Source organism: Rutidosis leptorrhynchoides, chromosome 10, assembly GCF_046630445.1.
Source record: "Rutidosis leptorrhynchoides isolate AG116_Rl617_1_P2 chromosome 10, CSIRO_AGI_Rlap_v1, whole genome shotgun sequence".
In the NCBI taxonomy this organism is placed as follows: Eukaryota; Viridiplantae; Streptophyta; class Magnoliopsida; order Asterales; family Asteraceae; genus Rutidosis; species Rutidosis leptorrhynchoides.
This window is the reverse complement of record NC_092342.1, coordinates 350,633,472-350,649,314: the sequence shown is the minus strand read 5'-3', so window position 1 is coordinate 350,649,314 and position 15,843 is coordinate 350,633,472. Positions and strand designations below refer to the sequence as shown.

The 15,843-nt window shown below is 33.7% G+C and overlaps 1 long non-coding RNA gene across 2 annotated transcripts; it reads right to left on the bottom strand.

Moving 5' to 3' along the window:
• Positions 1 to 11,153: 11,153 nt before the first annotated feature.
• On the bottom strand, positions 11,154 to 14,338 carry LOC139872243 (uncharacterized). 2 transcript variants are annotated; one of them, XR_011766963.1, is made up of 6 exons: positions 14,287 to 14,338; positions 13,644 to 13,935; positions 12,719 to 12,805; positions 11,975 to 12,047; positions 11,411 to 11,506; positions 11,154 to 11,343 (listed from the first exon to the last, which is right to left on the bottom strand). It is a non-coding gene; the product is annotated as an uncharacterized lncRNA (long non-coding RNA). The 2 variants fall into 2 exon arrangements; XR_011766962.1 differs by having other exon boundaries at positions 11,154 to 11,506.
• Between the last annotated feature and the right edge of the window lie 1,505 nt (positions 14,339 to 15,843).

Sequence of the window (15,843 nt, the reverse complement as noted above, 5' to 3'; positions counted from 1 at the left end):
TAGGGTTTCACCTAGAATACAAGATCTAGACTTTCTAGTCTAAGGTCTTCAATATTTAGCTAAGATCTAAGTTCTATAACTTAATATCTTGCTTGCTTGGTTTAAATCCAAGTTTGTAGCTTTAAATTCCAAATAGAACTTGTACTTGTGTCGAAACTAAGAACTTGATGTAACTTTGGTTCATCATCCTTCTAAAACTCTTAAGTGAGTTGTATTTCTTTTCTTAGTCTTGACATTGTGTGTTGATGATTAAAACTTGGTCAAAATGATGCTAAAACATCAAAGAGTTGTACACTTGATGCTTATACGCATCAAGGATGAGAACCGTGATAAGCATCAAACACCAAGAAACTCACCGGAGCACTTGAATATGTTTTTCAGGGTCTGATCTGACTACTGGGGCTTCTGGAAAATTGATTTCCAGAAAGTTCGGGATGTGTAGATGACTTTTCATTTAAGACTCGCCTAAATCCGATATACGGTTTAGGATTTATAGTCTTCCAAAGTTCACTACGCCTTCGTAACGACGTGGTGAAATTTCTGACCTACTCGCGCTTTGGCCGTCGCCACGGTCAAACGACATCGAGTTAGGATCTAAATTTCGGACAACGGTAAGAGGACTCACAAACGGAGCCTTGGCCACTAGCTGCACATCATTTCAGTTTGTGTAGAGGTTGTAGCGGCTGTTCGAATTCAGCTTTTCGTTTCGACCTCTATCCTTGTTGAAAACTTACTTTTTCTTTTACGTATGATGATAATGATGATACTTAACTTAAGACTTAACTTACTTACTTTTAAACTTTTTGGGATGATTTACTGACTTAGTAACCATTGACTTAGGTTGAGGACCTTTTAGACCAACTAACTACTTGCTTACATTTTCGTATCAACTTTACCGTACATCCACTGTGAGTTATAGCTCCCTTTTTACTTTACCTATTTTTGGGACTGAGAATACATGCGTTTTTATGTTTTACATACTAGACACGAGTACTTTAACTTTATATATGTGTAGGTGACATAACGGCACAAATTTTCCTCTTAGCTCGGTAACGTTTAGTCATTGGTTTTTGAACCAGTGAACGCAAATCTTAGATATGGATCCATAGGGTTTGACATCCCCACTCGGGCTAGTTGCGCTTGCATTTAACGGGTGTTTAATACTTCGTCTATTTTAACGCACTCGCCAAGTGTACTTTTAGGGGGGTGATATATTATATTTCTTTGTTAAGTTAGTTACCAAGCGCCCACGGTTAAACATATACTCTTTCATACTGTTTTGAATACAAAATCTCGTGGTCTACATTACATTATTGTTTACAATAAAACTATAGCTCACCAACATTCGTGTTAACTTTTTAAAGCATGTTATTTCTCATGTGCTTAGATGAAATTGCTTCCGCTGTAATAGACTTGATGTGTTAAATTTCCGCTGTACTCTGCATTGTTAGAGAAGTCTCCTAAGCATGAACCTTTTATTTTGCATTCACTACTTGTGTTATATTCGAACCATGGTTTTGTAATGACCTTAGTGTCACGTACTATTGTTAATGCTTTCTATCCGTAGAAGCACGTTACTTTTGTAAAACATTTGTCGTTGGAAAAACGTTATCTTTTTGTGAATGCAAAACCTTGTTTTAAAATAGCATATAGTGTTATACCGTGTAATGGACCTGTTGTTGATGATCCGTACCATAGAGGTTTTGGACGGGGCATCACAGCAATCAATTATAAAATTATGTGTTATTTAGTTTACTCGTATTTAAAAGTGACTTTAAAGGCCAACCAAACTTGTAACTTACTGCATTTTAACAAAATCCGACCAAAAAACATATCGAAGATGGTTAAATGACATAAGGGTATTTAGCTTCTTTTAAACATGATGGTATTTTATTAATTTAGTTTATTTAAGTAAAAGGTTACTTGTATTATTTTACAATATTGATAAGTTTTTTGATTTGGTTTAGTTTGGTTGAAAACTAGGAAAAGTGGCCCGCGCGATGCGGCGGGATTTTTTGGATTGAATATTCGTATTTAACGTAACATTATGTATTTGCAGGATTAAAAACGTGTTACCACGGGTGTATTTGGATACACGTGGTTAGTACCTAGTATACACAATGGTCTGCGCGTTTTTGACGACAGGAATATTGCCTAAAAAAAGGGACGGAACCGTCGATATGATGTAGTTAGTTTGAGTTGTTTATTGTACGTATATGTATATGTAAGGAAGTTAGCCCGAAATATTTAACATTTTCTTAAATACGTCCGTTTCACGTATAGTTACTTGCGTTGTGTTTATTATTTCGAGTTGAACGGTGATGTCGAATAAATTTAACGTATAGCGAGCGAGAAGATATGTCCCGTTAAAAATTTGGGTGAAGTTTATTTAAATTTTTTTATTAAATTTATAAATTTACATTTGACCCCTTGTTTGGGGGTTAGGAGTATAAGTTGGAGAAAGTTTGAGGGTCTATTTTGTTTATTTTTTTGATGTCGTTTTGGTTTCACCATACGACCAAATGTTGCATTCTGTTATAATAATAATAATAATATAGATATGGATAGTCAATTTTGGTGTATACATATAGTCAATTTTGGTACACAAAGTATGTATTTTTATATTGAGATTTTAGGCTATAAATACTCATGAATGCAAGCATTAAACTTGCACCATTTCTCACACTTACAAAGTGTTTCTTTCTTTCTCTCCATTATCATCTTTGTTCTTACACTTCATTATTAGTATTCTAAATCAAGAATCAAATCACTAAAGGTAGTTATAAGCCTACTGAATTATAACACGTTATCAGCACGATAATCTTAATACTAAATATGGTTGGCTCTGCCACCAAAATGATATATGGTCGGTTATACCACCAAAATGATATATGGTCGGTTATACCACCAAAATGATATATGGTCGGTTATACCACCAGAATGATATAGGTCGGTTATACCACCTGAAAAAATATATGGTCGACACTGTCGCCAAATTTTCATTTATGTTTACTAATATTTATATTTTTGTTATATAACATTTATTTATGATTGCTTACACATGGTCGACACTGTCACCTACTTATCATTTATGTTATATTAAATTTATGTTTAATGTTTATATACTTATGAATATAAATTGACTCTAATTTATCATGATGTTTGTTTTAATTTTTGATAATAGAAAATGTCGAATCTGGAAAAGCTTAAATTTACTCCTTTAGAATCAACTGGAAACAACTACATGCCATGGGTTATAAAAGTAAAAATGCATCTTAAATCAATGGGCATTCTTGAAACCATAAATGAAAACAACACTTGTTCTGAAAAAGAACAAGCTACGGCATGTTGCTTTATTCATCAACATATTGATGAATGCTTACAAAATAATTATGTGACTGTAGAAGATCCCCATGTTTTATGGGAAGGTCTCAAAAGCAGATTCAATAATCAAAGAGAAATTTTACTTCCAGCTGCAATGGAACAATGGAGAACATTAAGGTTCCAAGACTTTAAGAAAGTAAATGAATACAGCTCAGCTCTGTATAATACATGTTCACAACTTAAATTCTGTGGACATGAAATTAGTGATGCAGACATGATGGAGAAAACTTTCTCCACAATGAATGCTGCAAACATCACAGTGCAAAGAAATTTGAGAATGCTAAAGTTCAAAACATATCCTGAACTTAATTCATATCTCTTAGTTGCAGAGCAAAATGATGAGCTATTAATGAAAAATCAGCAATCCCGTCCTACTGGTACACTTACAATCCCTGAAGCAAATACTGCAAATAATTATAAACAGGGACAAGGACGCGGGCAAGGTCGTGGTTATAATAACCATCACCATCATCATGCCAAAAGCCATAACTATGGTAGAAACCATCCTTATGGTAATGGTAATGGGCGTGGACGTGGTCGTGGTCGTGGCCATGGTGGTCAAAGAAATAGTAATCCACGAAAATATAAATATCAACCACAAAACAAGCCCATTAAACAAGATGTTGAAGAAAATTCTTCTAAAAATTCTGAAGAATCTTGCTACAGATGTGGTAGAATGGGCCACTTGACTAATACTTGCCGAACATCTAAACATCTTGTTAAGATGTATCAGGATTCGCTGAAAGGTAAAGAAAAGGAAGTAAATTTTGTGGATAATATTGATCCAACAGTCACTGAGAAACCATCTGATTTATATGAAGATTTCTTGAATGTTTAAGTTGTGTGTCTTTTGAAAAATAAACGATTTAATATCGTCTGTCTTTGTCATTATGTTTGCTAAATGTTTCAGTACTATCTATTTGCGTTTAAAATATTGTGTAATATTAATGTACTCACTATTTATTTCTTATATATGAAGTTCAATATGAATTTTGCTGGAATACAACATCAATCAAGTGGTGGAGATCTCTGTATAGCAGACAGTGGAACTACACACACTATACTTAAATCCGAGAAATATTTTATTGATCTAAAACCAACGGAAGGAACTATACATACAATATCAGGACCTGCTAACTTGATAAAAGGGATAGGAAAGGCAAATTTCATACTACCAAATGGTACAAAATTTTTAATAAATGATGCCTTATTTTCTCCCAAGTCAAGCAGAAATTTATTGAGTTTCTCCGACATATACCTTAACGGGTATGATTATCAGTCAGTGACAACAGAAAATGAGAAATATTTAAGTATCACTGACAAGAGTCATGTGGTTGAAAAACTGCCAAGACTTAGTTCTGGATTACATTATACACATATAAATGTACCAGAAATACATATGGTAGTTAACGAAAAATATATTGATCCTGGTGTATTCAGTTTATGGCATAACAGATTAGGCCATCCAGGATCAACAATGATGAAAAGGATTATTGAATGTACTCATGGACATCCACTAAAGGATAGAAAAATCCATCATGATACAATGGTTCCATGTACATCTTGCTCTCTTGGAAAATTGATAACTAGACCCTCACCACTTAAGGTTGAGAAAGAATCACCAATGTTTCTTGAAAGAATTCAAGGTGATATATGTGGACCAATTCATCCACCATGTGGACCATTTAGATATTTCATGGTTCTAATAGACGCATCTAGCAGATGGTCTCATGTTTGTCTGTTATCAAGCCGTAATGTGGCATTTGCAAAATTTCTTGCCCAAATTATTAAATTGAGAGCTCATTTTCCTGATTACACCATTAAAAGGGTGAGACTTGATAATGCTGGTGAATTTACATCTCAAGCATTTAATGACTATTGCATGTCTATAGGAATTGTTGTTGAACATTCTGTTGCTCATGTGCATACACAAAATGGTTTAGCCGAGTCATTGATTAAACGTTTACAGTTAATCGCTAGACCATTGATAATGAAAACAAAACTCCCTGTATCTATATGGGGTCATGCAATTTTACATGCTGCTGCATTGATTCGCATCAGACCAAGTGCAAGTCATAAATATTCCCCCCTACAACTTGCTTTTGGTCAAGAGCCAAATATTTCCCATCTTAGAACATTTGGTTGTGCAGTGTATGTTCCAATTACGACACCACAACGTACAAAAATGGGTCCTCAAAGGAGGTTGGGAATATATGTTGGATATGAAACATCTTCAATATTAAGGTATATTGAACCTATGACAGGTGACGTTTTTACAGCACGTTTTGCTGATTGTCATTTTAATGAAACATTGTTCCCTAGATTAGGGGGAGAAATGAAAAATAAAGAAAATGATGTTTCATGGTGTGAACCTCAATTAAAGTATCTTGATCCTCGCACAAAAGAATGCGAGACAGAAGTTCAAAAGATAATGCATATACAAGAACTTGCAAATCAATTGCCTGATGCATTTACAGATACAAAAACGGTGACAAAATCATATATACCAGCAGTAAATACTCCAGCTCGAATTGAAATTCCAAAAGCTGGCAATAACGTCACTCATGAATCTTTGCCACGTCAGAAACGTGGAAGACCAATCGGTTCAAAGGATAAAAATCCTCGAAAAAGAAAATCAGCTGATAATGAAGTAAAAGAAAGTGTTCAAGAAGAACCACAAATCAGTACTCCTACTGCAGAGGAGATTGATGATGTCAATACAGAAATTGCAATCAATTATGCATATTCAAAAATATTATGGAACCGAAATGAAATGAAAAATCTTGATGAGAAATTTTCATTTAATGTTGCATATGACATCATGAATAATGATGATGATCCAGAACCAACATCTATGGTTGAATGTCAAAATAGACATGATTGGGCTCAATGGAAAGAAGCAATACGAGCTGAATTAGAATCACTCAATAAAAGAAAAGTTTTCGGATCCATCATTCTCACTCCTAAAGATGTGAAACCTGTAGGATACAGATGGATTTTTGTCCGAAAAAGAAATGAGAAAAATGAAGTTACAAGGTATAAAGCTAGACTTGTAGCTCAAGGTTTTTCTCAAAGACCGGGAATTGATTATGAAGAAACTTATTCTCCTGTTATGGATGCAATTACTTTTAGGTACTTAATCAGTCTGGCAGTTTCTAAAAATTTAGAAATGCATCTCATGGATGTTGTGACTGCTTATCTATATGGATCACTTGATAGTGATATATATATGAAGATACCTGAAGGATTTAAGGTACCAGAAGCATCAAATGCAAAACCCAAAGAAATGTATTCGATTAAATTACAAAGATCTTTATATGGGTTAAAACAATCGGGACGTATGTGGTATAACCGATTAAGTGATTACTTGATAAGCAAAGGGTATACAAATAATCTTACTTGCCCTTGTGTTTTCATTAAGAAAACAACATCCGGATATGTGATCATAGCTGTTTATGTTGATGATCTTAACATCATAGGTACAAATAAAGAGATCCATGAAGCCATTCAACTTCTAAAGAAAGAATTTGAAATGAAAGATCTCGGAAAAACCAAGTATTGCCTTGGTTTACAAATTGAGCATATGCCTAATGGTTTACTTGTACATCAAACAACATATACTGAAAAGATTTTGAAACGTTTCAATATGGACAAGGCAAAACCATTAAGTACTCCTATGGTTGTTAGATCACTCAATGTTGAAGCTGATCCATTTCGTCCATGTGAAGATCAAGAAGACATTCTTGGACCAGAAGTACCATATCTTAGTGCAATTGGAGCTCTTATGTATCTTACAAATTGTACAAGACCTGACATTTCTTTTGCAGTTAATTTGTTGGCAAGGTTCAGCTCTGCTCCTACCAAAAGACACTGGAATGGGATCAAACACATATTTCGATACCTTCGAGGAACTACTGATTTAGGATTATTTTATTCTAACGAATCAAAACAAGATTTGGTTGGTTATGCAGATGCAGGTTATTTATCTGATCCACATAAAGCTAAATCTCAAACTGGATATGTATTCCTAAATGGAGGTACTGCAATATCATGGCGTTCTCAAAAACAAACACTTGTTGCTACATCGTCAAATCATGCCGAAGTGATTGCATTACATGAAGCTACTCGAGAATGTTTTTGGTTGAGATCAATGACACAACTCATTACTGATTCTTGTGGACTAGAACGCGATAAAAGTCCAACAACTATCTATGAAGATAATGCAGCTTGCATAGCACAGATGAAAGAAGGGTATATCAAAAGTGACCGAACAAAACACATACCACCTAGATTCTTCTCATACACTCAAAATCTCATTAAGGACAACCAGATTGAAATGAGATATGTGCAATCTAGCAAAAACTCTGCTGATCTTTTCACGAAAGCACTTCCAACTGCTATTTTCAGAACACACGTTCATAACATTGGCATGAGACATGTTCAAAAGATGTAACAGCTGAAGCGATGTCTACTTGAGGGGGAGTCAACTCCATGCTGCACTCTTTTTCCCTTAGCTAAAGTTTTTTCCCACTGGGTTTTCTTTAGCAAGGTTTTTAACGAGGCAGTAATTTATAGTTGATCTTCAACAAAATAAAATTGCTATCCAAGGGGGAGTGTTATAATAATAATAATAATATAGATATGGATAGTCAATTTTGGTGTATACATATAGTCAATTTTGGTACACAAAGTATGTATTTTTATATTGAGATTTTAGGCTATAAATACTCATGAATGCAAGCATTAAACTTGCACCATTTCTCACACTTACAAAGTGTTTCTTTCTTTCTCTCCATTATCATCTTTGTTCTTACACTTCATTATTAGTATTCTAAATCAAGAATCAAATCACTAAAGGTAGTTATAAGCCTACTGAATTATAACACATTCCAATTAGTATATAGGAGTTTATTTAAGATTTTTTGACTTTTTTGCTCAGTTGGTCCCTCTATTATACCCCAAATCGCTAGTTTGGTCCCTCGTTTTTTAATTTGGCAATCAGAGTCCCTGAGTTATTTTGATTTTGCAATTGGCGTCCCTCCGTCAAATTTCTGTTAAAAATGTCGGTTAACCTTGTCATGTGCAATGCATGTGAGGGTAAAATTGTCTTTTTACTAAAAACAAGGGACCACCGGCGCAAAAATATCTTAACTAAAAGTGAGGGACCACTGGCGCAAAAAAACTTATAATGTTTATATTTTTATTTTATAAATTTATAAAAACAGGAATCTATAAATTATTAACCCTTATATACTAAATGTGGTGGCAATTTATGTAGTTTTAATTCAATCTAATTGTAGTTTTGAGTTTGTGGTGGCAATTTATGTAGTTTTAATTCAATTTAATTGTAGTTTTGAGTTTGCGCTCGCATTACAAACGGTCCCTCAACTTCGCCTATATTTACACAACGACCCCTCAAGTTTACACTATCTCAGGGGTTAAAAGTGTAAATATATAATTTTATTAAAATAAAAGAAACTAATTTCACCCGAATTTATAACGGGCCCTATCTTCTCGCTCGGTGCGAGTTAAATTTTTTCGAGACCACCGTTCAATTACGAAAAATCTTACGAACCCAACGGGACTAACTATACGCGAAATGGACATTTTTTTTAAAAAAACGCTAAACACAACGACAACCCTTATCTTCCAGCTCGCCACGAGTTAAATTTTTTCGACGGCAGCGTCAGACTCGAAATAATTTTATGAACAAAACGAAACTAACCACGTTCAAAACGGATACTTTTTAAAAAACACTAAACACAACGACAACCCATATCTTTCTGCTCGCCGCGAGTTACATTTTTTCGACAGCACCGTTACACTCGAAAAAATTTATTGAACAAAACAAAACTAACTACGTTCGAAACGGATACTTTTTAAAAAACGCTTAACACAACGACATCTAAAACGGTGCTTAACACATGGGCCGTATTCCCCTCTGTAAATACACAACGCTGCGTTAAATATGAATACGCAGCCCGAAAGCCCCCAACGCAGCCCAAAAGCCCACGCCGCAACGCGCGGGCCGGTCCGAACTAGTTATTATTATTATTATTATTATGATTATTATTATTATTATTATTATTATTATTATTATTATTATTATTATTATTATTATTATTATTATTATAATACAAACTCTAACTTGATTTAATCGCTGATGAACATGAGAACCACCATTGATGAACTTGAAAAATCAAATCGGAGATCTAGTGTGCTTCAGCATTTGAATTCTGCACAAAACTTGTTTATAATCATCATTTAATCGTTCGACAATCATCAGTTGATCCTAAAAATTCCAGATTCAACCAAATTAAAAAGTTGACCGCATAGAAACGAACTTTGACTTTGAATCTGTGAATCGTGCAATGAAATTCATGTTGATTTGATGAATCACGAAGCATAAGTGATACATAAGGATTCAGAAAATATGCTTGATTCGATCAAAAACGCACTGAGTTGATCCGGAGACCAAAACATCATGAGTTTTCGCATAACGAAGAACACGAACTGAAAATCATCAAATATGATATTGTTGTTTAAAATTGAAGATCAACGAGTGTTAGGCATCGATTGAGGAACATAATGTTGTAATCAATTCATTTTGAGATTCATTATTTGATGATGTGAAGTTTGAGGTTGAAGATGACACATACGAACAAGTACTGTAGCATTTTTCTAAGTTGAATCTGTATAAAATGTTGAATCTGATATGTGTAGTGAAATGATATAATAATCCGATCTGATGTGTAGTTATCAATTGATGCTCTGAAGTTAGAGTTTATATAATAATAATAATAATAATAATAATAATAATAATAATAATAATAATAATAATAATAATAATAATAATAATAATAGTAATACTGTAATAATAGTAATAATAATAGTAATAATAGTCATAATAATAATAGTAATAATAATAATAATAATAATAATTTATAGATTCTTGTTTTTATAAATTTATAAAATAAAATATAAACCTTATAATTTTTTTTGCGCCAGTGGTCCCTCATTTTTAGTTAAGATATTTTTGCGCCAGTGGTCCCTTGTTTTTAGTGAAGAAAAGAGTAAAAAGACGATTTTACCCTCACATGCATTGCACATGACAAGGTTAACGGACATTTTTAACAGAAATTTGACGGAGGGACGCTAGTTGCAAAATCAAAATAACTCAGGGACTCTGATTGCCAAATTAAAAACCGGGGGACCAAACTAGCGATTTGGGGTATAATAGAGGGACCAACTGAGCAAAAAAGTCAGATTTTTTTATTAAAATTATAAATTTACATTTGACCCCTTGTTTGGGGAGTTAGGAGTGTAGAGGGGCTATTTTGTTTGTTTTTTTGATATTGTTTTGGTTCACCGTACGACCAAATTTTGCATTCCAATTAGTATATAAGAGTTTATTTAAGATTTTTTTATTAAAATTATAAATTTACATTTGATCCCGTTTAGGGGTTAGGAGTGTAAGTTGGGGAAAATTTGAGGGGCTATTTTGTTTGGTTTTTTAATGTCGTTTTGGTTTCACCATACGATTAAATTTTGTATTTCAATTATTATATTTAGTATATAGGATAAATAACAAATAAAAATTGGATAAATAACAAATGATAAGTTTGAGTGGGCATATAAACGTTTTTAAACAAGCATGTGGTCAGCCGCGCGTTGCGGCGGCGGACCACATATTCGTGTATCATTTACATAGATTTTTAAGTGTTGATTGCTGTTTCAGGTGAAGGAAAGTAATGATCACAATATACTCGTATTTTTGTACATCCAGAACTACATGTTCTTTTTATGTCTAGTATAACACTGGGCCAAAATTAGCTTGTGCTGCTTCGGTCTGTCTTTTTCTTTGCTTTCTATGATCAAGCATTCAAGCCAGCATGAGTCTTCACTGAATATCTTGAGTTTCTTTTTGGACATGAGCCGGTAAGAAACCTAAACTAAAAGCTGCAACTGAATGTGTAAGTGGAAAAAAAAATATGTAAAAATTTACACTATGTATACGATATCATACCATCTGAATTAAATAGCCCAGCATCACGACAAACGGGCGATCTGCAGACCCTTTTATTTTTAAAAGACAATTGAACTGATGATAAGCACATTAGACCTGCAATTATAACGGGGAAAAACATCACAGTAAGCTCATTTTTATGCATAAACAATATCAAGAAACATAAGCTTAGGATTCCCATAATTAAGTGGCTTTAACTGTAATTTCCTAATTTATCAGTAAGGTATCTTCATATATGCTAATCAATTTTACATTATATATATTATATGTATATGTATATTTTAAGTCTAAACATTGAAGTCAGGCCTACAAAGACTCGCAAACAAATTAATGTTTTACTTGGTCAAGTTAATGTCCATTTACTTTTTTTAGTAATTCAGTCATTTTCCCTGATTGTAAGACATATCAATTAAGTGCCAAAGTATTAGACAATTATAGACAGATGAAATTCAGGAGTGTGTTTAAGCCACCTAAGAACCTCATATTTATTGATATTGTCAACATATCTATAAAAATGACGTTAACAAAACAGAAAATTAAAAAACAAACCAATCTATATATTACCTGACGGTATTTTTTACAAATGAATGTAGTTAATCTGGCCATGATAATCCAAATAAGCTGAAAATTCGGTAACCTGCCATGATAACCAAAATAACCAAAAACGTTAACCAAAATAACCTAAAAATTCTTTTGAAAACACAATAACCTACCAATTCGTTAAATCAATCATAATGGGCATATTTAAATCAACACATACTCAAACTGACATTGTATAATAATGTAATTGGGTCAAACGTAAAATGGATCAACAAAACCCTTTAAGTTATATAACTTTGAAATTCATTATTTTGACCCGTCAATATTAGTAAAAAAAAGACTGGCAATTGATGTAATTATATGAATTTATACAAAATTCACCTGTCCGTCCAAATTACTTACTGTCTGAGTCCGCAGCAACCGCCTAAATTACCCGCCCTCTTTGAACTTGAGCCATACTTTCTTTCAAAATGCTACTGACTTAAATAAAGCTTCACTTTACTCTAAATCACCAAGTGTTACATACAACCAAATATCATATCATAAACAATATTACAAAACAATGACAAATATCCATATAGAAATCACAAACTAACAGTAGACCATTCGTAACAAACATAATCAATATAGCATCTCAATTTTCAATTATCTACATAAAAAAATGAACCCAATTTTCATTGCAACATTTACAATTAGAATGCAATAATACTAAAGGGAGTATTAGAATAGTATAATAAATATGGATGATGAATAGAAGTATGAACTTACCAAAGTAACTTGAGCTTAACGTTAAAACATAAAACCTCTAGTGGCAGATTGTCTATATGATACGAACCTTGAATTCGCCAACGAAAACTGAGAAACAATACCATCAGGTAACCCATATTCAGTAATACCAAACTTTTTTTTTTTTTTGCCTTTTTTAGAAGCCATTAGACTCGAGAATATTCAAGACAAAGAATAAGTAAAGCAAAATTTCTAAATGGTAGGTGGCACAGTTGGCGAGTAAAGCAAGTTTCTAAGTAAATAGGGTCCGGTTATGACAGAAAATGACATAGGCTCAGATAAGTGGTTAAAGTCAAGCAAAAGAGCGGAATCGTAACGGCTACAAACTTTAAGTTGCCACGCCAAGCTACGAAACCATTTTAACTCATTTGTAGACCCAATTACAATGATTTAGTCATCATAGCCTGAGTAAATGGCTTTATACGATGGTGTAGAATGACGAAGATACCCACCTTTGTTGAATATAAAGATGCCGTGAACAGTAAAAAGGATTTGCTCCATTGTATTAATTATTAAGACCGTGAACAGTAAAATGTTGTGCTTCAATGATATATTATTAATGTTATAAATCGTATGTTCACAGAAGTAATTTTTCCAGCAAATAGGGTCCGTTTACGATAGAAATGAAAGGCTTAGAAAAGTGGTTAAAGTCAAGCAAAAGAGCAGGAATCGTAACGGCTGCAAACTTTAAGTTGCCACGCCAAGCTACAACGCCCTTTAAACTCATTTGTCAACTCAAGTCCAATGACTTAATCATCACATCCTGTTTTAAATTCTTTTTTTCAAAAAAAAAAAAAAAAAAAAAATCTTGCTTTTTTATTCGGAATTTAGAACATTGTCAGGCACAATCGTTAATACGAATGTGTCTCGTGACTAAACAAAACCACATAGAAACTGTATTGCAAACCTTTGTGGTTTTCATTGTGGCTCAGACATAGGCATGAACCAAGGAATCGAAAACAAATCGCCATGGCTGCAATCCAGAGATTGCCGAGCCAAGATACGAAAACGTTTATTCAAGTTACTCAGCCCACATCCAATTCGATCATCATCACAGCCTGATTTCCTAAAGGGCAGTGTAAGAATAGCATCTATTACAAATGAACAGGCGAGCATGGCTGCGATTTTAAACAATGCTAAGCTAAGATATGATCATGTTTTTGCCATCATAAGGCTGAAGTTATAACCGTAAAGATTACCTGCAAAATAGAGCAGTATAGATTCCCAATTATTATGGATTCAAAATTGAAGGTCACCATGTTTGCAATTTTCGTCCAATACTCAGGTTAATTGTGTATGAAAGAAATCAGTCATATAATCTAACATGTACTAAACACATACATCTTTTTATATCAAATTCATTAAAAAAAAAAAAAAAAAAGGACAGCTTCAACCATCGAAAGATTACCATCAGAAATTTGATAACTTTTAAAATTTTTTTGTAAAATTCGCAGGAGACATAACATGTACACATTTTTTATCATACTCAATTACACAAAGAATCTTGCATAACAGTAAATACAAAATACAAATTCAGGAAGAAGCCATACCAAAGTATTCCAGTTGTTGACCCCCTCTTCAATCAACACGACGGAGCAAAAGTGTAAGACCCGTTTATTTGTAGTGTACATAAGTGTAGTTAATGTACTTGAAGTGGGCTTTTGGTTGTACATATTAAAAATAATGCAGAAACCTGGTCTGGGCGTTTGGCGCGCCGCGCCATTGTTCTGTGACAGATTCCTTTTTAATTATATATTTTGAGGGCAATTTGGTAAAATCACAATGAATCTGACTTTAAGGCTTGAGATCAGTTGTTGGAGCCTCATTTACTCCATTCCCACCCACTTAATCATCTTCCATTAAATCCTAGAGAGAGAGGAGGTTCTAGAGTGAGAAAGCTCCATTAAAGGAAGAAGGAGTTTGAATCGGGTCTTAGTGCGAGTTTCAAAGTTGTTCATCTTTCCTCTAGCCACGTTTTGGTGGTAGTGGTATGCTCTAATCTTGATTTCTTGATTTTAATTTGATTATGGGTTAAGGTTTGGGGTAAGTGATGAACCTAAAACCCATTTGTTAGTAAATTGGGTGTTTTGGGTGAATTTGGGTCATGTAGACCCAAAGATGATTAACTAGGGTTTTCAAAGTATTAAACTATGTTTATGAGCCTAAATTGGTTAGTTAAAGTACTAGCACACTTATATATATGTAAATGGGTGTTAAGTGGGTTAGTGGGTGACCCGAAATGGGTGTATTGACTTTAAATGGTCAAATGGGTCATGATGGACCTAAGTAGGTAAATGTATGTGTTTGATGCATAAACTTTGTATTGGAAAGTGTCTTAGGACCTAACTTGGTTAATGATTAGGGTTTTAGGGATGTTAACCCAAATAATAGGGTTAGGGTTGCAAATGGGTCAATATTGCACCATGGGGCAAGATAACCCTAGAATGGAGTTTTAGTTGGTTGACCAACTTGAGTTTGTGTTTGATATTATGTATAATGTAATAGGTACATTACATTGAAGATTTTCGAGCTTGATTATCTTTCACAAGAGATTTTGAGGTGAGTGGAGTAATTATACGTATGTGTATATGACGCGTTTATTTGTGGGTGTTATGGTATGAACCATCGAGCTGGTAGTGCCATAACATGTGTGCGATAAGATGTGAACCACGATCCGGTAGCATCGAGTGTGAACCACGAGCCGGTAGCACTATAAAATAGATGTGAACCACGAGCCGGTAGCATCGAGTGTGAACCACGAGCCGGTAGCACTATAAAATAAGATGTGAACCACGAGCCGGTAGCATCGAGTGTGAACCACGAGCCGGTAGCACTATAAAAGAGTATGACTCAATTTCGTATGGTGTGAACCACGAGCCGGTAGCACCATAGCGTTTATGGTTAACCATATTGAGATTGTCGTTTATTTAGCATATTGTTTATATATATATATATATATATATATATATATATATATATATATATATATATATATATATATATATATATATATATATATATATATATATATATATATATTGTGTTGAGTATATGCTAATGCGGTTTTGTGTTAATGTACGACTTGTTAAGTGTTTTGGGTACGATGA